The sequence below is a fragment of the Ambystoma mexicanum genome, chromosome 1p (assembly GCF_040938575.1).
Source record: "Ambystoma mexicanum isolate Mex_15411 chromosome 1p, UKY_AmexF1_1, whole genome shotgun sequence".
NCBI lineage: Eukaryota > Metazoa > Chordata > Amphibia > Caudata > Ambystomatidae > Ambystoma > Ambystoma mexicanum.
Window position 1 is genome coordinate 901,091,533 of NC_090921.1, and position 24,953 is coordinate 901,116,485.

A 24,953-nucleotide genomic window follows, 5' to 3' on the forward strand; every position below is an offset into this window, starting at 1 on the left:
ACTGTGGAGCAGAGCGGCGGGGATGCCGCCACGGCTGCAGCGGAAGGGGTGAGTGAGCCCCCACAGGGGCTTGCACCGGCGGAAGACGGCGTGGAGACATCCAGGTTGGTGGTTTCCACAGAGGGGGAGGAGGCCGCTACTGAGCCACACATGGGGCCTGGTGGGGGCATCCCCGCTGGTGCAAGTGGTGCAGTCCAGGGCCAGGGGCAGGAGGCAGCACAGGTCGCCGTGGAGGTGCCTGTGCATGTCACTGTCCCTGACACTGTGACTGCACCACCATGCACCAGCAGGGATGCCCCATCCCAGGCCCGTCCGCAGGTAGGGGAGATGTCCATGTCATCTGACACTCCTCTACCTGCGGACGAGGGGACCCCTGGCCGTGTGGAGAGGGTCCTGATTGGTGTCGCGTTGCGCACGGCTGGCATTCGTGATGAGGTGCATGCTTCCCGGGAGGAGCATGCACATCATCACGAAGAGCACCGTGCGTACGTGAACCATTTGGGAGCCGCCATGGTCGGGGGTTTCCTACATGTGTGTGGCCTTCTGGCGACCCTCTCCTCCTCTGTGGAGGCTATGCGCCAGTCGTGCTCCATGCCGTCTTCCGGCCCAGATGCCACCAGGGCCCCCTGTGGACCTGCCCCGACCAATGCAGCCAGCTCGGTGGGGACCCCATCCCTGCCACAGTCGGGAGTCGAAGGTCCAGCAGGGGTGGACACACCAGCAACTGTCCCCCTGCAGATGGAGGATGTGCCGGCATCATCTGGCAGGGCACGTGCACGACGGCATCGGTGGATTCCATCAGCCTGGATGCCGTCGTGCTGGCAGAGGCAGTGGCGTCGGAGGCAGCAGCAGGCTCGACGTGGGAGGCATCATGGCTCGGGGCCATCAAGATCAGAGGGGCAGGCATCGGCCGGAGGGCAGGAGAACCCTGGGATGGCAGTGTCTTCCGTGTGGGAGCAGTTGGTCCAGCGGATAGGTGCGGAGCGGCAGCGGGCGGAAGAGGAGCGGCTCACCATGGTCAGGGCGGAGTTCTCCATGCGTCGGGCGTTGAGGCGGGCTGAGTGCCTCGAGGAAGCTCGCAGGGAGTTTGAGGTGGACACGGGGTTGTCCCTGCGAGACCTCGGGGGCCAGGACAGAGTCCTGCCTCCGGGACATCGACATGGAGTTCGATGATGCCCTGGCCGCCAGAGTGAGCCGCAGGACTTGCCCGCTGCCATTGTATATAGTTCTTTAGTTAGTGTTAGGTTTCCTTTATTTTTAAAGTTTTTTTTGGACCGCTCGGACAATGGCCACTTTTCTGTATATATTTTTATTATTAGTTAGTAGTAGTAGGTTTCATTTATGGTGTTGGGCTCATGGACCCTGGGTTATTCTTGTACATAGTTTGATGTTTGGAAAACATTTGTTGGATTTATATTTGTGTTCACCATGAGGCAATGGTTTTTCCTTATTTTTCCACCCATTATTTTGCTTTGGACTACATTAGTTTTTGGATTCCTTTGTTTTTTGATTTTTTCTATTAGTTCTCGGACATGGACCATTTGTTTTGTCATCCCCATTGTTGTGTGTTTTATTTCTTTACTTCATTTTCATCTTTAATACATATATTTATTACTTACATTTGTGGTATTTTCTCATTGGTTTCATGCATGTCATGATATGGGTTTTGACATTCACTTGCACCCATTGTGTATGGGTGTGTGAGGGACATGTGTTCATTTACATACTTGCCATTGGGGTTGTATCATGTAATTGCATCTACTATGTGGGTGGATGCAATCCTTGGCTGGGTGTTTGTGCTGGGTATGCTGCCCATTACTGCCATGATTGCGTTTCGTCAGGACCTGGGGGCAGGGGGACATGAGTGGGGGCCTGCAGGGGGGTGGGGGTGCAAGGGGACATGAGTGGGGGCCTGCTGGGGGGTGGGGGTGGTGGGAGACATGGGTGGGGGCCTGGTGGAGGCTGCCCCTGGTGACTGGAGGGGTGGGGGTGGTGGGAGACATGGGTGGGGGCCTGGTGGAGACTGCCCCTGGTGACTGGAGGGGTGGGGGTGGTGTGAGACATGGGTAGGGGCCTGGTGGAGGCTGCCCCTGGTGACTGGAGGGGTGGGGGTGGTGTGAGACATGGGTGGGGCCTTGTGGAGGCTGCCCCTGGTGACTGGGGGGTGGGGGTGCAGGGGGACATGAGTGGGGGCCTGCTGTGGGGTGGGGGTGCAAGGGGACATGGTTGGGGGCCTGCTGGCAGGTGCCCCACAGTGCTGGGGGGTGGGGGTGCAAGGGGACATGAGTGGGACATGGTTGGGGGCCTGCTGGCAGGTGCCCCACAGTGCTGGGGGGTGGGGGTGCAAGGGGACATGAGTGGGACATGGTTGGGGGCCTGCTGGCAGGTGCCCCACAGTGCTGGGGGGTGGGGGCGCAAGGGGACATGAGTGGGACATGGTTGGGGGCCTGCTGGCAGGTGCCCCACAGTGCTGGGGGGTGGGGGTGCAAGGGGACATGAGTGGGACATGGTTGGGGGCCTGCTGGCAGGTGCCCCACAGTGCTGGGGGGTGGGGGTGCAAGGGGACATGAGTGGGACATGGTTGGGGGCCTGCTGGCAGGTGCCCCACAGTGCTGGGGGGTGGGGGTGCAGGGGGACATGAGTGGGGGCCTGCTGGGGGGTGGGGGTGCAAGGGGACATGGTTGGGGGCCTGCTGGCAGGTGCCCCACAGTGCTGGGGGGTGGGGGTGCAGGGGGACATGAGTGGGGGCCTGCTGGGGGGTGGGGGTGCAAGGGGACATGGTTGGGGGCCTGCTGGCAGGTGCCCCACAGTGCTGGGGGGTGGGCGTGCAAGGGGACATGAGTGGGACATGGTTGGGGGCCTGCTGGCAGGTGCCCCACAGTGCTGGGGGGTGCAAGGGGACATGAGTGGGACATGGTTGGGGGCCTGCTGGCAGGTGCCCCACAGTGCTGGGGGGTGGGGGTCCAAGGGGACATGAGTGGGACATGGTTGGGGGCCTGCTGGCAGGTGCCCCACAGTGCTGGGGGGTGGGGGTGCAAGGGGACATGAGTGGGACATGGTTGGGGGCCTGCTGGCAGGTGCCCCACAGTGCTGGGGGGTGGGGGTGCAAGGGGACATGAGTGGGACATGGTTGGGGGCCTGCTGGCAGGTGCCCCACAGTGCTGGGGGTGGGGGTGCAGGGGGACATGAGTGGGGGCCTGCTGGGGGGTGGGGGTGCAAGGGGACATGGTTGGGGGCCTGCTGGCAGGTGCCCCACAGTGCTGGGGGGTGGGGGTGCAGGGGGACATGAGTGGGGCCTGCTGGGGTGTGGGGTGCAAGGGGACATGGTTGGGGGCCTGCTGGCAGGTGCCCCACAGTGCTGGGGGGTGGGGGTGCAAGGGGACATGAGTGGGACATGGTTGGGGGCCCGCTGGCAGGTGCCCCTGGTGACTGGGGGGTGGGGGTGCAAGGGGACATGAGTGGGACATGGTTGGGGGCCTGCTGGCAGGTGCCCCACGGTGCTGGGGGTTGGGGGTGCAAGGGGACATGTGGCTTGGCTGGGGGGCATGCCCATGGTGGATGGGCTGCCTGTGGGACATGACCAGGGGTGCAGGGTAGTCCCCTGGGGTGCGGGCTGACTGCAGAGGTCGTGGAGGGGGTAGAGGGGAGACCTGGGAGGACCCACACTGGCAATTCACCTCTTCAACTTCCCGCACACCCACCTAATACACTGCCCCACTCGCACAGGCCCAATCGCGTGTAGGATTTCTCGTGCACCCCTGTAATACACGTACCCAGGCCAATCGCGTGTAGATTTTCTCGCGCACCCCTGAAATCCACGTACCCAGGCCAATCGCGTGTAGAATTTCTCGCGCACCCCTGAAATCCACGTACCCAGGCCAATCGCGTGTAGAATTTCTCGCGCACCCCTGAAATCCACGTACCCAGCCCAATCGCGTGTAGATTTTCTCGCACACCCCTGAAATCCACGTACCCAGGCCAATCGCGTGTAGAATTTCTCGCGCACCCCTGAAATCCACGTACCCAGCCCAATCGCGTGTAGAATTTCTCGCGCACCCCTGAAATCCACGTACCCAGCCCAATCGCGTGTGGATTTTCTCGCGCACCCCTGAAATCCACGTACCCAGGCCAATCGCGTGTAGAATTTCTCGCGCACCCCTGAAATCCACGTACCCAGCCCAATCGCGTGTAGAATTTCTCGCGCACCCCTGAAATCCACGTACCCAGACCAATCGCGTGTAGAAATTCTCGCGCACCCCTGAAATCCACGTACCCAGGCCAATCGCGTGTAGATTTTCTCGCGCACCCCTGAAATCCACGTACCCAGCCCAATCGCGTGTAGATTTTCTCGCGCACCCCTGTAATACACGTACCCAGGCCAATCGCGTGTAGATTTTCTCGCGCACCCCTGAAATCAACGTACCCAAGCCAATCGCATGTAGATTTTCTCGCGCACCCCTGTAATACACGTACCCAGGCCTATCGCGTGTGGGGACACCCGCACACCCCTGAAATACATGCTCCCCGCTCTGCGTTTGCTGCTGCCCTTTGCGCTGGATTGGGGATTTTGATGGCTTTTCCCTGCGCAAGGGGCGTTCTTGGGGGCGTAACTGATGCTGCTGCAGGGTCGCTGCGCCACTCTGCGCCACGGCTGGTTGTGGATGTTGGAAACCATGAATACGCAGTGCGCCTGAATGTGTTTCGGCGCACGCGGCTGGCGCAGACTACCGCACGCGCACACTGTGCGCCAGCTGCGTGCGCCACTTGTGCGCCGAATTCTATGAATTGGCCCCTTTATTTTCATTTGCTCTACTTTTGCGTTGCTTTCTACGGACTTGACTTTTGGTAGGCATTCTTTAGGGTCTGTTGAAAAAAATAAAGAAGATATGGGTTGGGGTGTTCTGGAATGTATGTGTGCTGTGTGCATGAGTGTTTGAGTAAGATGATGAAGATGTATGTATTGGTGTGTGATTGTGCATTGGGAACTACAAATAGTAGGGATAGGTATTCTTGAATTTATGTGTTACTAAACTGGGGTTCAGATGACAAAAAAAAGTAAGCTAGTGGTGTGGAAAAGTACAAATAGTAAATCTAATGTATACAATTAAAAAAGTTGTTTGTTCTATAATATGAAAATTGTAGTGGTTCAGTTGGGTAATTTGTGTGTCCAAATATAGAAATTTGTGGGCCATTCTGGCTGTTAATGGCTGTTTAAGACATGGAAATTTTTGGACATAATCGTACAAAATCTCTATTTTTAGGCACCAAAATAACTTGTATTAACGTTATAGTATGTTTGATTAATAATACAAATATTATGGTGATATTCTACTTACTTTTCTTCTTAAATTAACAGGTAACTTCTTAGTTCTTCTTTGTTCTTCGAATTCGGCTGCTTCTTTTCAGGAGACTGGTCTTCACTGCAATTGTAAAAGCTTCAAATTAGTAACTTTGTTTGTATATAGCGCTGTTTTTAATTTAGATATTGATTTTTTTAATTGAAATCCTCAGTGCCTTCTTTAAAACCATTAAACTAATTTATTTACATAAGATACATTGCATCAGTTCAGTACATATGATATGTTCTTAATGAACAAATTGTATTGAATGATTAACTGTAGCAAAACAAAAATATCTTTACTATGTCTTGTGAAATGTATAATATACCACTGAATACCACTATTTCAGTAAGTAAGCTGTTCTAGGTAATAGCGCCTCAATGTCATGTCTAAATTGAAGTAATTAAGTAAATAAATAAATAAAAACAAAAAAAATATGAAATTGTATGAGTATTTTTTTAAAGATTTAAACATAGATTGTGCTTGCATGCAATTTTGTTTGAATATATGTAGTCTATATATTTCATTTAAAAAATGTTAGTTTAACATGATTTGAGGGTGTGTGTATAAAGAAAGTAAATAGTATAAAGGTTTATAAGTGATAGTTGATTTTAGGAAATTGAAAAAAATACAGTAAATTCATTTTACAGATTACACAAGCTAAAAGGCTGTTTGAAAATGTGTTCATCTACTGTACAGAAAATATGCATACCTGAAGTTTGTGTTCAGGCATATGGATATGCATGGAGCTGCAAGTAGAAATCGTGGAGACTTGTACAATATTTCTGGTAGATGGTGCTTGCCAATGATATGACACTTGTACTCAGAGAGATTCACAGTACATTTGCAGTGCTGATCTATGATGATGCAGTTAGATCTAGAGGTCTTGAATGTGATTGGTGCATGGTCATGTGATTTTTTAGCTACACCCAATGAGGGAATAGCAGAGAGAGTGAAGTGGAAATGGTAGAAGGGCTGTTCATGTTACGATATGTCCGCGGACATGGCGGTAGTTCGCGGACATCGGGAGTTACATCTGGGGATTTTTGGGTTCAGAAGTCATGCAAATGAGAATAAGCACTGAAAGGGATTGGTCAGGAAAGTTTAGTGGGTGTGTTGTGCCAGGAGAGAGTTTCTCAGATACTCTTTTTTCTGAGAGAACAAAAGATAGCTATGGCTGTGTGTTTCAGAAAACAGATTGTTTGGATTTTGGGAGATTCGTGGATACATTGGTTGAAGGTGCATGCAGAAAGCTGTGGAGTAGCTGTAGATGTTGGATTCCCAGATGTGGAAGTACACTGGCATGGAGTACGTGGAATGAAGTGGTTGGACTTGCCTCCTCTCTGTGCTACTTTGGAGACAGAGCAACTTCCAAACATAATTGAAATTCAATGTGGAGGGAACTGATTTTGGACATGTTTCGTTCTTCTTCATTTGGTCCAGAAAATTGCAATGTTTGTGATGGGGTAGCAACCCAATTTTTTAAATGTTCGCGAACTGTCCGCGGACTTCTAAAAAATACAAAGGGCCCTGCTTCATTTATTTTCACTTCTATTTTTTAACTGTGAAAGGCGGCTCTGAAAAGAGCCTTATTTGTTTTTTGATTTTTGATATTTTGTATTTTTTTTGTTTTTTTATACACAACACACTAGGAGAGGAGGGGAAAGGAAGGTAAAGGGGGGACACCAACCACAGGGATAAGAAAGGGCAAGCTGAGAGAGGAAGATGTAGAGTGGGTTTTATTTGGGTAGTGAGCAGATCTTCTCGTGCTCTGAGACGATAGTCTCAAAAGCACTATGAAGTTGCTCCCCCCTGCAGAGTACTCTGTCACAGTACATACATACAACTGTGACCCTCGAAAGGTAAGGATCATCAGCATTCTGTAGGGCCTGTGAGGCAGCTTGAGGAAGACGCTGTCCCACAGAGGTGGTCCTTGTGGTGACAGGATCAGAAACGGAGGATGAAGTAGAGGAAATCAACCTGCTACGTTCTTCGCAAGGTAAAACCCTGCGATTAGCCCCAGAGTGAAATGACCTCAGGTGTCGCCTCATAGTAGTGGTCCCAAAGCTGTACTTACCGTGCTTCCCGTGACTGAGTATCATTTTGCACTCATTGCAGGTAACACGGTTCGCACAAGCCTTAGGAACATTACCATGAATGGTAAATAACCGCCACACCCAAGTCTCACGCCTAGTGCGGGTAGTAGGGTTTTCTTCTACCTCATTCTCATCATCCTCTTCTTCCTCCTCCGCATCCTCATTCCTGTTCACCTCTTCAGGCCCTTGAGGAGGTGGTGGTGGAGGGGGTGGGCGTGGTGCTGAAGCAGGTGCAGCACCAGGTGGCAGTTCTGCAGCCAGGGATGCCATCTCGATGGTGTAATCAGCAAGTTGCTGGAGAAATAGCTGTGCTCTGAATAATAGCCAGAAACACAATGAGCATAAGCTCTAGGGCGTGGTCTTTTATAGGGGTGCTTGTGCGCGGTTCGCGGACATGCGCGCTGTCCGCGGACAGATCGAACACAAAAAAAAGTTTGAAAAGTTTCAAAAGGTATGTAGAAACTCAGGATTACTATGTGGGACTTGTGCCATGGTGAGATTTTATTGAAAAATATTATGGATTAATTGAAAATGTACTTTTAATTTGTTCGGGGACCCGAACAGTGTCCGCATTCAGAACACGTGATCAGCGTGGGCGCGGTCATATGATCCGTTCGCAAACAAGTCCGCGAAGGAAGCGCAAGTCCGCAGGACACCAAATGCACGGAGATTGGCTAGCGCATGCGCGTTGATGTTCTACAGACACTGTTCGGGTCCTGAACTAATTGAAATTGCGTTACACGTGAAACGAACATTTCAGGACACTGCGTGTGTTCTTAGAACAGTTTAAATTTGCTAGCGAACAGTAAGGACAGATATACTGTTCTTCAGGACACGTTCAATTTCGTTTATGTACGAACATTTCAGGACACCAATTGTGTTCTTAGAACATTTTCAACTTGCTAGCGAACAGTACGGACAGGTATAGTGTTCTTTAAGACACCTCCATTTCCGTTTAATTATGAACAATGCAGGACACCGCGTGTGTTCTTAGAACAGTTTGAACTTGCTAGCGAACACTACGGACAGATATAGTGTTGTTTAGGACACTTTAATTTTTTTTTAATGAACATTTCAGGACACCGCGTGTGTTCTTAGAATAGTTTCATCTTGCTAGCGAACAGTACAAACAGGTATAGTGTTCTTCAGGACACCTCCATTTTCGTTTATTTACGAACATTTCAGAACACCTGCACTGTCCGCGGACACCTACATTGTTTTTTATAAAAAAAAAATGAAACTATTTACAACACAATATAAAAATTAAACTTTATTAAACATATATTAATAATTTATGACAGAGAAGGTGAGGCAGAAACAGAAAAAAAACAGGAGAATTAGGGGTTTCATCATGATTGTTATTAGGTGAAGAAGGGATGGAAGTCTCATCAAAACGTTTTGGGGTATGGAGAGGGTTTGGGGATAATTGACTGGGATATGGTGAGGAGGAACAAGTACATGTGGGGCAATGGTACAAGGTTTTTGGTTTAAAATGATCTTCCACAAAAGTTTTCAAATTATTAAAATTAGTCAACAATAAATCCATTTTTTCTTCTATACTGTGAAAAGTGTTATCCATAACAGGTTTTTCTGAAGTATTTTCTATTTTGGTATGCTCTGTACAAAACAAAATATATATATGTTAAATGTATACAAAATAATAATAATTACATGGTTTATATTATAAAGTGTTTACCATTAGTTTCACTATCTTGTGACATTTCTTCATGTGGGAAATGTTCCCCTAGCCAATCCAGAGTAATAGAAATTTCTGTGAGAGAAAAAAAAAAAGATAATATATTTTTTTATCTAATACAGAAAGTTTATAAATATATGAATAAAATAAAGTACACTTACTATTTCAGGTAAGATATGTCCTATGTACTCAGTGGGTCTGCTCTTGTTCTCAGTTCTGTTGTGTTTGTGAGGTAATTATGTTGGAAGCCGATTTATTTTCTTGTGGTATATTCCATTTTAGAACATAATGCATTTAAATGAATGGTTAGTGTGTTGTATATATGGGTTACATTTCTTATGTATTAGTACATATAATGTGTTTGTGTGTTTTTTTTTTTAATTTGTTAAATGTTCCTATGTTATGATATAACAATCAAACATACCCCCCCAGAGTTTTTTAGGTAGTGGTACTGTTCTTCGAACATGTCCGCGAACATTAAATGAGTTCGCGGACATCAAGTACAGTAGAAGAGATTCAGTCAGTTCCATATGATATGTATATAAAGTGAAAGTCATTATTGTTAAGTTGCACTACTAAAAACCTACGAAATTCAATGAAAAAACTTTGTTAAAGGGACGTTATAGTTAAGTTGCGCTACTAAAAACCTATGAAATTCAGTGAAAAAACTTTGTTAAAGGGACGTTATGGTTCCAAGTAAAACCGAAAAACCCTTGAAATTCGCCAGTTATGGTAAGCTAAGCAACCATAACTCGCGCCACCACCGTGCACTGCTAAGACTAACACCCAGGACATCAAAGATGACATCACAAATGTCATTGATGACATCACTGATGACATCACATGTGTATGTACTTTTCATGAAATATATGTACAAGGGATTCTTATTATAATGTTGCAAAAAAAGTATCAAAGATCATTGCAATAAATATCATACCCTAATTAGTGCATTGAACGATGCATTGATATAAATAGTATTATATTATGGGGTTCTATCTAGTATACTAAGCTACTCATGCAGAAACATAGCATTGTGTGCAGCGTACAAGATGAAGGTATAATATTCGTAATGTTAATATGTTGAATAATGAAATGATAATTGTTTTCTTAATAGATTTTTGTGTACTGTGAAATATGTAATAAGTAGCTACTAAAACCCATGTATTACATAATTGCTTTACTATAGACAAAACACAAAGAGACAAGAACACATACCAATATGGGTATATACAGGCAAAGTGAAGTTAGCAAAAAAGCACAAGTAGTAGCAGAAACAATTCATAACCAAACTGATTATTGTTATGCAAATAAATGATTGCTGTTTCAAAGCTGCTATTTACCCTAAGTATATGTATCACTTGATGTGATTGGACCTGTAAGGATATTTGGCGTGTTACAGCACAGAGTACAGCACTACTACACAGGTAGCAAACAGCACAGAGTACAGCACTACTACACAGGTAGCAAACAGCACAGAGTACAGCACTACTGCACAGGTAGCAATTTTTTTTGCAGCACCACCACAAGGGTGCGGTGCATTGCTATATGTGTTACCAGATTAACAAGAAAATACAGGCTATTCAGTCAAAAACGATTTTAACATATAAGATGCAAATCTATTTTTACAGTTAAAAGCACACGTGCTCATTTAAAAATGCACACTATTTTTCACCTGAAATGCCTATGGTGCGAGAGACACATTTGAAAATAACAACTAACATAACTTATAACTAACCTGACTAATGAAACATAATCCACTAATAAAAATGTGTCTCCACTGCAGAATTAGGCCTATTCTGAAAGTGAACTTTTAAACGCACATCCATGTTCTTTTCTGTTCTCTCTGCTGCCCTGTCCACATAACTACAGGAAGCAAATGGGCTCGAAAGAACAGGAAATCAGTTGGTTACAAAGTATTACTATAAAAATGAGCCATTGTGTAGAGAAGGAGGAGATGGCGTGATTAATTCTGATTGGAGCAGCGTCATAGCAAGTATTATGCTAGAGGGAGTGATCAGGCTTTTGCTGGGGGGAGTTTGAGAAAGGAGAAGGGCAGTCAAGGTTTGGCAGAGCTGGAAGAAGGACCTTTCCGCTGGCTGAGGCATTCCTATCTGCAAAAGCTGAGAATTCCAGGCAATGACCCCGGTTTGAGAAGGCAGGCGTTCCTTTACTGGGGTTAATCTTCAAAGGAGCCACATTCAGAAAGAGAACAGCCAAAGAAAACTCTGAACAGATAAGGTAATTACATAAGTGTGGGAGCTGAGTGTACGAGACGATAATGTTCAGTCAGAGTAGGAAAGGGGATTCCGGTGCCTTAATCACACGTTAATGTTGCAAATGGTGTTCTGTTCTCCGCCAAGTTTTTTTTTTCAGAGTATTACAGACAATGCTGTTAATGTGCTGTTTTATTTATTTCTGTAAAGAGTGAGATCATGTTTAAATGCAACTTTTATAATACAGAAAAATACTTGAAAGCAGACAGGTGGTGTGTCTTCTGTTTACCAATAGAGTGCTGATGATGAGGGGAGATTTTTAAACAATACAATTGTCATTTTAAGACAGATGTGTGCATGACATATTCAGTATGCAGAGTTGAGAGTGATTGTTTGTAGCATAGCTCGTTGGAGGTACATGAGCCAATGGGAAGAGAGACTCTCTGAACATAGTTCCCTACCGTATATAAGGTAGTGGAAATTACCACAAAATTACCACATATAGCTCTCTGTCGTAAATAAGTCAGTGAGATCGCCCATGGTGGCACACTAACACTAACACTGAAAATGTGGTATCCCTAAAATGTAGGTCTGAGGTCTCTCTAGTGATTACACGAAAAATCTAAGCAAAGATAAGGGATTCTGGACATTGGGGCCACAAATAAAACAAGGGAATTATGCTCATCAAAATACCACCAACCACGCATACCAACCACGCATACCAAATATGCATGTCTGGGTGCTGAAATAATGCACGCCCACTGTATTATTGTTGTACAGGGCCCAATCTGAATACGAGGAGTGATTATTGCTAAGTTACTTTTCGGCGGTAATAAAATACCGTCAGGCCCCAAATCTCCACAAAATACCCTACAGACCCTAAGGAAAGTAGTGTGAGTACAATGTATACAAATATGACCATATACAGGGAAAGTACAGCCATAAAAAAACAACAGAACTATCAGAAAGTGCTGATAAGTCTATTGATTATCTTTATGCACACAAAGGATTGCTGTCTTTCAAGTTTGTGTCTTCCTCTATGTATATGTTTCATATGATGTGACTGGACTCTAAGGGAATTACTGTAAGAACCTACTTGAAGGATACGTCTACAAATAAAATACAATTTTTAGTTTCTGACTGTTACTGAAGAAAACCATGTGGCCTATATATGTCAGCAAAAGAAAAAAGAGTGAGCCAGACATGTGATGTCATCAGTGATGTCATCAATGACATTTGTGATGTCATCTTTGATGTCTTGGGTGTTAGTCTTAGCAATGCACGGTGGTGGCACGAGTTATGGTTGCTTAGCTTACCATAACCGGCGAATTTCAAGGGTTTTTCGGTTTTACTTGGAACCATAACGTCCCTTTAACAATTTTTTTTCACTGAGTTTCATAGGTTTTTAGTAGCGCAACTTAACCATAACGTCCCTTTAACAAAGTTTTTTCACTGAATATATATATATATGTGCATTCAGTAAAAAAACTTTGTTAAAGGGATGTTATACTTCACAGTGAAACCAAAAAACACTGCACATTCCCCCATTATGGTACGCTCAGCAAACATAACTCGCAGCATCTACGTGCATTGCTAAGACTAACACCCAGGACATCAAATATGACATCACAAATATCATTGACGAATTATTGTAAGAACATATTTGAAGTATAAGTCGACAAATATAGTACTTTTTGATTTCTTTGTTCCTAACTATTACTGGTCAAGATATATCACTAAAGGAAAAAAGAACGAGTCAGACATGTGATGTCATCAGTGATTTCATCAAAAACATTTGTGATGTCATCTTTGATGTCCTGCGTGTTAGTCTTAGCAATGCACGGTGGTGGCGCGAGTTATGGTTGCTTAGCTTTCGGTTTTACTTGGAACCATAATGTCCCTTTAACAAAGTTTTTTAATAGAATTTCATAGGTTTTTAATAGCGCAACTGGACCATAACTTTCCTTTATCAATTTTTATTTTATTGAATATACATATTCATATTGTGAATTTTATAGATGTTTACTAGGATTCACTGACTTTATATACATGTAACAGAGAAAATATTGAACCCCTAGCTAGTGATTTTGATATCCGCGGACTGTGCGTATGTCCGCGGACGTATGCGCTCAACATCAACACTACCCAAAAACGTAGAGGGTATCTTAAATTGTCTATCAAGCCATATAAACACGGCACAAGTTCAAAAGGCAGCATATAAACACATTGTATGTTATAATAAATAAGAAGTGTAACCTATATATGTAACACATCAACCATCCATTTAAATACCATATGTACTAAAAATGGAATATACCAAAACAAAAAAGATAGGCCTCCAAGATAATTACCTCACAGAAACTGCAGAGCTAGGAGCAACAGCAGACCTAAACAACAGTAAGAACACAATTTACCCGAAGCTAGTAAGTAAACTTCATTGTTCTCATATATTTCTAAACTTTCTGTATTAGGTACACTAAAAGTAATATAGTAATAATTTTTACACAGACATGCCAGTACTTTGGAATGGCTCAAGGAAACTTTTCCACGTGAGGAAATGACTGAAGATAGTGATGCTAATGGTAGACACTTGTCTATATAACCAAATTAATAATCATAACTTTATGTGTACATAACATACCATACAAACATTGAGAATAATACACCTAAAGACACATTAGAACATACTCTGCAGCGCATGGAAGAAAAAATGGACATGCTAATGGAACATTTCAATCTTTTGAAACATTTTGTGGAGTACTGCATAAAAGAAAAAAAAATATATCATTGTCCCACATGTACCTGTTCCCCCTCTCCATGTCCCAGTCAACTATCCCCAAACCTTCCCCACCAAGAAAAACGTTACGATGAGACTACCATCCCTTCATCTCCTCCCATCCATCCTCTCCCCAATTCTCCTGTGTTTGTGTCAGTTTCTGCGTCCCCCTCTCTTGCATAAATGTTATATCTGTATATAATAAAAAGAAATATTAGATGTGTTTTAATTCAGTCCTTTGTGTCTTCTTTTTTTTAAAAAGGCAGTTAAGATGTCCGCGGACAGTGAGGGTGTCCGGAATGTCCGTAATTAACCAAAATGGGGGTGTCCTAAGGACACTATGCCTGTCCGTAATGTCCGCAGGCTTGTTGAAACTGTTCTAAGAACATGCGTGGTGTCTGGGTTGTCCGTAATTAACCAAAATGGAGGTGTGCTAAGGACACTATACCCGTCCGTATTGTCCGCAAGCAATATGGAACCATTCTCAGAACACATTTGGTGCCCTGAATGTATGCAATTAACCAAAATGGAGGTGTCCTAAGGACACTATGCCTGTCCGTAATGTCCGCAGGCAAGTTGAAACTGTTCTAAGAACATGCGTGGTGTCCGGGTTGTCCGTAATTAACCAAAATGGAATTCCTAAGGTCACTATGCCTGTCCGTAATGTCCACAGGCAAGTTGAAACTGTTCTAAGAACATGAGCGGTGTCCGGGTTGTCCGTAATTAACCAAAATGGAGGTGTCCTAAGGACACTACGCCGGTCCGTGATGTCCGCAGGCAGGTTGTAACTGTTCTAAGAACATGCGTGGTGTCCGGGTTGTCCATAATTAACCAAAATGGAGGTGTCCTAAGGACAAAAAACCCATTGGTACTGTCCGCAAGCAAGATGGAACTGTTTTCAGAACACGCTCATTGCCCTGAATGTCCGCAATTAACCAAAATGGATGTGTCCTAAGGAGAATATGCCTGTCCGTAATGTCCGCAGGCAAGTTGAAACTGTTATAAGAACATGCGCGGTGTCCGTGTTGTCCGTAATTAACCAAAATGGGGGTGTTCTAAGGACACTTTGCCTGTCCGTACTGCCTGTAGAACATCTACGCACATACGCACCACATCCATAAGTCCTACGAACATTGCACCTGTCTGTAACTGTCCGTCTCATTTGTGTCCCACTTTTAATTAGTTTCAGGACCTGAACACTGTCCGTAGAACACCCGTGTGCATGCGCACAGCTGTTCCTGTACATTTGGTGTCCTGCCGCCACCCATTCCCTTCACGGACGTGTTCGCGACGTCATCATGTGACTGCACCCATGCTGAGCATGTGTCCTGAATTTCAGACACTGTGCGGGTCCCCAAACATTTTTAAAGTACTTTTTCAGGCAATCCAAAGTATTTTATAGTAAAGATTCACCATAGCACATGTCCCAGACAATGACCCTGACTTTCTACATACTTTTTGAGCCCTTTTGGGGTGTTTGATTTGTCTGCGGACAGCGCGGGTGTCCGCGAAGCGCGCACCCGCACCCCTATAAAAGGCCACACTCCACAGTTCATCCTCATTGTGCTTCTAGCTATCTGACAGACTATTGTCTACTTGGCTGGTAATCTTCCAGATTGTGCTGCTTTCCATCAGACCTGATGGCATCAATGCTTGCTGCTACAGCTGGTGCTACATCTGTCTCAGCACCACCCCCACCCCCTCCACCACCACCACCTCCCCAAGGGCCTGAAGAGGGGAACAGGCGTGAGGATGTATAGGAGTATGTAGAGGATGAAGAGGATGAGGTAGTGGAAGTCCCTACTACTAGCACTCGCCGTGAGTCTTGGGTGTGGCGGTTATTTACCATTCAAGGTGACGTACCAAAAGCATGTGCGAACAAGGTCACCTGCAACCAGTGCAAAATGGTGCTGAGTCGTGGGAGGCCTGTTTCGTACAGCTTTGGTACGACATCTATGAAGCGACACCTAAGGTCGTTTCACGGTGGGGCCATTCGCAAGGTTGTACCTTGTGATCAACGTAGTAGGTTGAGTTCCTTTACCACATCCTCGGTTTCTGGTCCTGTCACCACAAGAGACACTCCTGTGGGACAGCGCATCCCTCCAGCTGCCTCATAGGCCATCCATAATGCTGATGACCCTTACCTTTCGAGAGTCACAGTTTTGTGTATGTACTGCAACGCAGTACTCTGCAGGGGGGAGAGACTTTGAAGTGATTTTGAGACTGCGGTCTAGGAGCACGAGAAGACCTGCCCACTACCTAAGTAAGGCCCACCCTACATCTTCCTCTCTCCACCTGCCCTTTCTTATCCCTGTGGTTGGTGTCCCCCTCTTACCCTCATTTCCCCTCCTCTCCTAGTGTGTCGTGGCCTTTTCAGAGCCGCCTTTCACAGTCTAAAAATGGAAGTGACAAATAAATGGAGCAGGGCCCTGTGCATTTTTTAGAAGTCCGCGGACATCTAAAATTTTGGGGTGCTGCGCTATCGAAACCATTGCACATTTCTGTGGGAAGAAGTGGTGGTTCTGAAAAGAGCCTTTAGGTGGTGTTTTTTTGTGTTTGAACAACTTAAATAGTCAACACCTACTGCTAAATGGATGGCTGTAATTCCACAAAAGGTCGCAATGCATTTTGTACATTTCTCAGAAAAATCTGATTACCAGCATAAGTAAGATGAACTCCATCTCTGTGAAAAATGTATGTGCTACAAAACATAATATTTTCATTGTGGAAAGAGCACATGCCAACATCTCTTAGAAAGGCACAAACAGCCTTATTAACATTCCGCCTCACCTTCTCCATTTGTGGACCAAATGAAGAATAACGCAGCCACATTTGTCTCTCGCAATAGGTGAAAAAATTACCTGGGAATTTGGAAACATGTCCATGACCTTCCCAAGTCCTTCTTTCATCGCAAATTGCAAATAAATTCCAGACACATGTCCTAAACTGTTCCCTCCACAATGAATTATAATTATGTCTGGATGAAGCTCTGTCTCCAAACTAGCACAGAGAGGTCCCAAGTCCAAACACTTCATTCCACGCACTCCATGCCAGTGCACTTCCACATGAGGGAATCCAAGATCTGCAGCTACTCCACAGCGTTCTGCATGCACCTCCAACCAATGTATCCATGAGTCTGCCAAAATCCAGATAATCTGTTTTCTGAAACACACAGCCATAGCTAACTGTTCTTCTCTCAGGAAAAATACTTTCTGACAAACTCTCTCCTTACACAACACACACAGTAAACTTTACTGAACAATCCCCTGCTCTGCTCATTCTCATTTGCATGCCTCTCCACCCCAAAATCCCTGTATGTAATATGCAGTGTCCGCAGACTACCGCCATGTCCATGGACATATCGTAACTTGGACAGCCCTTGTACCATTTCCAGTTCACTCTCTGTGCCATTCCTCCTTGGATACAGCTAACCAGTCACACAACCATCCACCAATCACATCCAAGACCTCTACATCTAGCTCCATCATCAGAGTTCAGAACTTCAAATGTACTGTTGATCACTCTGAGTACAAGTCTCATATCATTGGAAAGCACCTACTACAAAAACTACTCTACAAGTCTCTAAGATTTCCACTTGCAGCTGCATGCATATCCACATGCATGAAAACAAACTATAGGTATGCATTTTTTCTGCACAGTACATGTACAACTCTTACAAATACATATAAACAGAGTAACTGCCACTTAACCTGTATAACCTTTAAAATGAACTTACAGTCATTTTTCCTATCTGCTATAATCAGCTGTCACTTCCAAACCTTGAAACAAAAGGGATGGCATCCTACCACTTACTTTTGGTCACTTTACATATACATTTTTGTAAAGGCTGAGTTATTCAGCATGCTTGGTATGACAGAAGCCATTTCATTAAGCTAACTCTCATACACAATAGAGAAGACGAGCAGTTAAGGCCTAAAGGTTATACTGTAGCTATTTATTTAGCCAGTGTTAGTAGGTGCAGATTAAGTTTCTGCGTTAAGTTTAGCATGACATTTTTTAGTTTTTTGTGTACATATAATTCAAAGCACATTCATTTTGTTCAACAAATGCATCAAGGAAAAATAGCAAATGCTTTAGAGGAAATTAACAGACAAAACATATAAAAACATAATCGGGCTTAGTAATTTGCAGGGCCATATGATCATTGGTGGTTGGCCTAAATGTGCAATGTGTACAAAGAAACATAGTATAGTGTTTTAACACAAGGCAACCAACTATATAGAGTGTACAGAGTCAAAATCATGAATCAAAAAATCATTTTTTCTGACGCTGGATATATTGTTGTTGACTCATAGAAAAGGGGACCTAGTCGTTGGTCTACGTCTGGAAACAGATCGAATTATGAAGCGGGATTGGGGGAATAAGGCCCTCAAGATGATGTGGACCCGTGATGTTTCGGTGGGAAGCCTTCTTCATGGGCATCGACTTGTTCTCCCCTGGACGGAAGTCAGAGATTAGTCCTTCTTCCAGTCTGGGTGGACAGGGAGCTGGGAGTGACGTGTAGCAGACCCCTTCAGACTGGTGGAGGTGGCTACTAATAATAGGTAGCTGGTATACTGGATGTGCTGTGGTTGCAGTCTTGGAGCCGCTGGAGTGGTTGGGCTCTGCAGGATTAAGGGGGGCCGTGGGGTGGGTGCCTGCATGCAGCGCTCAAACATGGGACCTCATGATTTGAAGCGCTCAGGCTGGTGGGGGCTGAAAAATGCCGTGACTGGATGTGGCTGTGTGTCGGCATACGAGTGAATGAATCGCACAGGATGCGGGTGCCGTCTGCAGGAATCGGCGCACACACAGCGATGAACAGAGCTGTGTCTGTCACTTCCAAACCTGTTTGTTATCTATTTTTTTTACCCTCACACCTATCTAAAACACTATAATATTAGAAGATGGGAGAAATTACAATATAGTTGTGGAAAAACACTAACGAGCCGATTCATGGAATGAATGTGTGCTGAAATTTTCAGCGCAAGCGTGCGAAAGCGTGCAAATCGCAGTGCCAGTGCAAAAATCGCAGCGAAACCCACGCACAGCGATTCATGGAAGTCCGTGCGCGAGGAAATTACAGGATGTGCACCAAAATTCTGCATGGTGCACGCTGGCGCACATGTCTCCAAACAGCGTGCGCTAAGCGTACAGCGAAATCACACATAGCGCGGCGCATTCAACAAAAGTAGGAGGAACAGGAGGCGTGACATGCGGAATGGGGAGCAACTCGTGAAAATGTGGGCATCACGGGGGAAGTACAGGAGGCAAGTGCGCGGAGCGCCCACACGCTCGCCTACAACACGTATTCATGTAATCGAATAGGGCAAACCAGCGCACGGGCAAAGACGCGCACAGGCCTAAACACGTCCGCCAAACGAAGGCAGGCGGTAGCGTCCCTGCGCATGAAAAAAATGTGCGCTAACAAAAATCACGTACATACAGCTATGATGAATTCCCATACTGTGTTCCTCTAGGACAAATGACGTGCAAAGGGGTACGTGACAAACACGGACACCCGCTGTGTGAAAAATAGCGTGTGCGTTTATGTCGGGGGTGTGCGGAAATTTCACACGCGATAGGCCTTGGGCGAGTGGGGTACGTGTATAACTGGGGTTTGCGTGGAGTTTCATACGTGATTGGATCCGAGTACGTGTATGTCTGGGGTGCGCGGGAAGTTTCACACGCTAAAGGACCTGTGCGAGTGGGGTACGTGTATTTCTGGGGTGCACGGGAAGTTTCACACGCGAAAGGGCCTGTGCGAGTGGGGTACATGTACTTCGGGGGTACGCGTGGAGTTACACAAGCGATAGGCCCTGTGCGAGTGGGGTACATGTATTCCTGAGGTTCGGGGAAGTCTCACACACAATTTCAGCAGGGTACGTGTATTTCGGGGGTGCCGGGAGTCCTACAAGTGAATTGGCAGTGTGGGTCCTCCCAGGTGTTCCCTCTACACCCTCCACGGCCCCTGCAGGCAGCCCACACCACAGGCGACTACCCTGCACCCCTGGTCATGTCCTGCAGGCAGCTCATCCACCATGGGCATGCCCCCCAGCCAAGCCACATGTCACCTTGCACTACTGATTACCAAGCATGACCCCCTGCACCCCCACCCCCAAGTAGTGCAGGGCACCTGCCAGCAGGCCCCCACACATGTCCCACTCACGTCTCACTGCACCTCCACCCCCCAGCAGTCAGGGGCACCTGCCAGCAGGCCCCCACACATGTCCCCCAGCACCCCCACCCCCCAGCAGTCAGGGAAACCTGCCAGCAGGCCCCCATACATGTCACACACATGTCCCCCTGCACCCCCACCCCCTAGCAGTGCAGGGCACCTGCCAGCAGGCCCCAACACATGTCCCCCAGCACCCCCCGCCCCCCAGCAGTCCGGGGCACCTGCCAGCAGGCTCCCACACATGTACCCCAGCACCCCCACCCCCCAGCAGTCAGGGGCACCTGCCAGCAGGCCCCCACACATGACCCCCAGCACCCCCACCCCCCAGCAGTCAGGGGCACCTGCCAGCAGGCCCCCACACATGTCCCACTCATGTTCCCCTGCACCCCAACCCCCAGCAGTCAGGGGCACCTGCCAGCAGGCCCACACACGTGTCCTCCAGCACCCCCACCCGCCAGCAGTCAGGGGCACCTGCCAGCAGGACCCCACAGATGTCCCACACATGTCCCCCTGCACCCCCACCCCCCAGCAGTCAGGGGCACCTACCAGCAGGCCCCTACAAATGTCCCCCTGCACCCCCACCCCCAGCATTGCAGGGCACCTGCCAGCAGGCCCCCACTCATATCCCACTCATGTCCTCCAGCACCCCCACCCACCAGCAGTCAGGGGCACCTGCCAGCAGGTCCCCACTCATGTCACACTCATGTCCCCCTACACCCCCACCCCCCAGCCGTCAGGGGCACCTGCCAGCAGGCCCCAACTCATGTCACACTCATGTCCCCCTGCACCCCCACCCCCAGCAGTCAGGGGCACCTGCCAGCAGGCCCCCACTCATGTCCCCCAGCACCACCCCCGCCCCAGCAGCCAGGGGCACCTGCCAGCAGGCCTCCACTCATGTCCCACACATGTCCCCCTGCACCCCCACCCCCCAGCAGTCAGGGGCAGCTGCCAGCAGGCCCGCACTCATGTCCCACTCATGTCCCGAGCACCCCCACGCCCAGCAGTCAGGGGAACCTGCCAGCAGGCCCCCACACATGTCCCCCAGAACCCCCACCCCCCAGCAGTCAGGGGCACCTGCCAGCAGGCCCCCACACATGTCCCCCAGCACCCTCACCCCCAGCAGTCAGGGGCACCTGCCAGCAGGCCCCCACACATGTCCCACACATGTCCCCCTGCACCCCACCCCCAGCAGTGCAGGGCACCTGCCAGCAGGCCCCCACACATGTCCCCAGCACCCCCACCCCCCATCTGTCAGGGGCACCTTCCAGCAGGTCCCCACACATGTCCCCCAGCACCCCCACCCCCCAGCAGTCAGGGGCACCTGCCAGCAGCCCCCCACACATGTCCCCCAGAACCCCCACCCCCCAGCCGTCAGGGACACCTGCCAGCAGGCCCCCACACATGTCCCCCTGCACCCCACTCCCCAGCAGTCAGGGGCACCTGCCAGCAGGCCCCCACACATGTCCCCAGAACCCCCACCCGCCAGCAGTCAGGGGCACCTGCCAGCAGGCCCCCACACATGTCCCCCAGCACCCCCACCCCCCAGCAGTCAGGGGCACCTGCCAGCAGGCCCCCACTCATGTCCCACTCATGTCCCCCAGCACCCCCACACACCAGCAGTGCAGGGCACCTGCCAGCAGGCCCCCACACATGTCCCCCTGCACCCCCACCCCCCAGCAGTCAGGGGCACCTGCCAGCAGGCCCCCACGCATGTCCCCCTGCACCCCCACCCCCCAGCAGTGCAGGGTACCTGACGGCAGGCCCCCACTCATGTCCTACTCATGTCCCCCAGCTCCCCAACCCCCCAGCAGGCAGGGGCACCTGCCAGCAGGCCTCCACACATGTCCCACTCATGTCCCCCAGCACCCCCACCCCCCAGCAGTCAGGGGCACCTGCCAGCAGGCCCCCACACATGTCCCCCAGCTTCCCCACCCACCAGCAGTCAGGGGCACATGCCAGCAGGCCCCCACACATGTCCCCCAGCACACCCACTCCCCAGCAGTCAGGGGCACCTGCCTGCAGCCCCCCACACATGTCCCCCTGCACCCCTACCCACCCAGCATTGCAGGGCACCTGCCAGCAGGCCCCCACACATTTCCCCTAGCACCCCCACCCCCCAGCAGTCAGGGGCACCTGCCAGCAGGCCCCCACACATGTCCCCCAGCACCCCCACCCCCCAGCAGTCAGGGGCACCTGACAGCAGGCCCCCACTCATGTCCCACTCATGTCCCCCTGCACCCCCACCCCCCAGCAGTCAGGGGCACCTGCCAGCAGGCCCCCACTCATTTCCCACTCATGTCCCCCAGCACCCCATCCCAGCAGCCAGGGGCACCTACCAGCAGGCCCCCACTCATGTCCCACACATGTCCCCCTGCACCCCCACCCCCCAGGAGTCAGGGGCACCTGCCAGCAGGCCCCCACTCATGTCCCCCAGCACCCCCACCCCCCAGCAGTCAGGGGCACCTGCCAGCAGGCCCCCACACATGTCCCCCAGCACCCCCACCCCCCAGCAGTCAGGGGCACCTGCCAGCAGGCCCCCACACATGTCCCACTCATGTCCCCCTGCACCCCCACTGCCCAGCAGCCAGGGGCACCTGCCAGCAGGCCCCCACACTTGTCCACCAGCACCCCCACCCCCCAGCAGTCAGGGGCACCTGCCAGCAGGCCCCACACATGTCCCTCAGCACCCTCACCCCCAGCAGTCAGGGGCACCTGCCAGCAGGCCCCCATACATGTCCCACACATGTCCCACTGTGCCCCCACCCCCCAGCAGTCAGGGGCACCTGCCAGCAGGCCCCCACACATGTCCCCAGAACCCCCACCCGCCAGCAGTCAGGGGCACCTGCCAGCAGGCCCCCACACATGTCCCCCAGCACCCCCACCCCCCAGCAGTCAGGGGCACCTGCCAGCAGGCCCCCACTCATGTCCCACTCATGTCCCCCAGCACCCCCACACACCAGCAGTGCAGGGCACCTGCCAGCAGGCCCCCACACATGTCCCCCTGCACCCCCACCCCCCAGCAGTCAGGGGCACCTGCCAGCAGGCCCCCACGCATGTCCCCCTGCACCCCCACCCCCCAGCAGTGCAGGGTACCTGACGGCAGGCCCCCACTCATGTCCTACTCATGTCCCCCAGCTCCCCAACCCCCCAGCAGGCAGGGGCACCTGCCAGCAGGCCTCAACACATGTCCCACTCATGTCCCCCAGCACCCCCACCCCCCAGCAGTCAGGGGCACCTGCCAGCAGGCCCCCACACATGTCCCCCAGCTTCCCCACCCACCAGCAGTCAGGGGCACATGCCAGCAGGCCCCCACACATGTCCCCCAGCACACCCACTCCCCAGCAGTCAGGGGCACCTGCCTGCAGCCCCCCACACATGTCCCCCTGCACCCCTACCCACCCAGCATTGCAGGGCACCTGCCAGCAGGCCCCCACACATTTCCCCTAGCACCCCCACCCCCCAGCAGTCAGGGGCACCTGCCAGCAGGCCCCCACACATGTCCCCCAGCACCCCCACCCCCCAGCAGTCAGGGGCACCTGACAGCAGGCCCCCACTCATGTCCCACTCATGTCCCCCTGCACCCCCACCCCCCAGCAGTCAGGGGCACCTGCCAGCAGGCCCCCACTCATTTCCCACTCATGTCCCCCAGCACCCCATCCCAGCAGCCAGGGGCACCTACCAGCAGGCCCCCACTCATGTCCCACACATGTCCCCCTGCACCCCCACCCCCCAGGAGTCAGGGGCACCTGCCAGCAGGCCCCCACTCATGTCCCCCAGCACCCCCACCCCCCAGCAGTCAGGGGCACCTGCCAGCAGGCCCCCACACATGTCCCCCAGCACCCCCACCCCCCAGCAGTCAGGGGCACCTGCCAGCAGGCCCCCACACATGTCCCACTCATGTCCCCCTGCACCCCCACTGCCCAGCAGCCAGGGGCACCTGCCAGCAGGCCCCCACACTTGTCCACCAGCACCCCCACCCCCCAGCAGTCAGGGGCACCTGCCAGCAGGCCCCACACATGTCCCTCAGCACCCTCACCCCCAGCAGTCAGGGGCACCTGCCAGCAGGCCCCCATACATGTCCCACACATGTCCCACTGTGCCCCCACCCCCCAGCAGTCAGGGGCACCTGCCAGCAGGCCCCCACACATGTCCCCCTGCACCCCACCCCCCAGCAGTGCAGGGCACCTGCCAACAGGCCCCCACTCATGTCCCACTCATGTCCCCCAGCACCCCCACCCCCCAGCAGCCAGGGGCACCTGCCAGCAGGCCCCCACTCATTTCCCACTCAGGTCCCCCTGCACCCCCACCCCCCAGCAGTCAGGAGCACCTGCCAGCAGGCCCCCACTCATGCCCCACTCATGTCCCCCAGCACCCCCACCCCCAGCAGTCAGGGGCACTTGCCAGCAGGCCCCCACTCATGTTCCACACATGTCCCCCTGCACCCCCACCCCCCAGCAGTCAGGGGCACCTGCCAGCAGGCCCCCACTCATGTCCCCCAGCACCCCCACACCCCAGCAGTCAGGAGCACCTGCCAACAGGCCCCCACACATGTCCCCCAGCACCCCCACCGCCCAGCATTCAGGGGCACCTGCCAGCAGGCCCCCACACATGTACCACTCATGTCCCCCAGCACCCCCACCCCCCAGCAGTCAGGG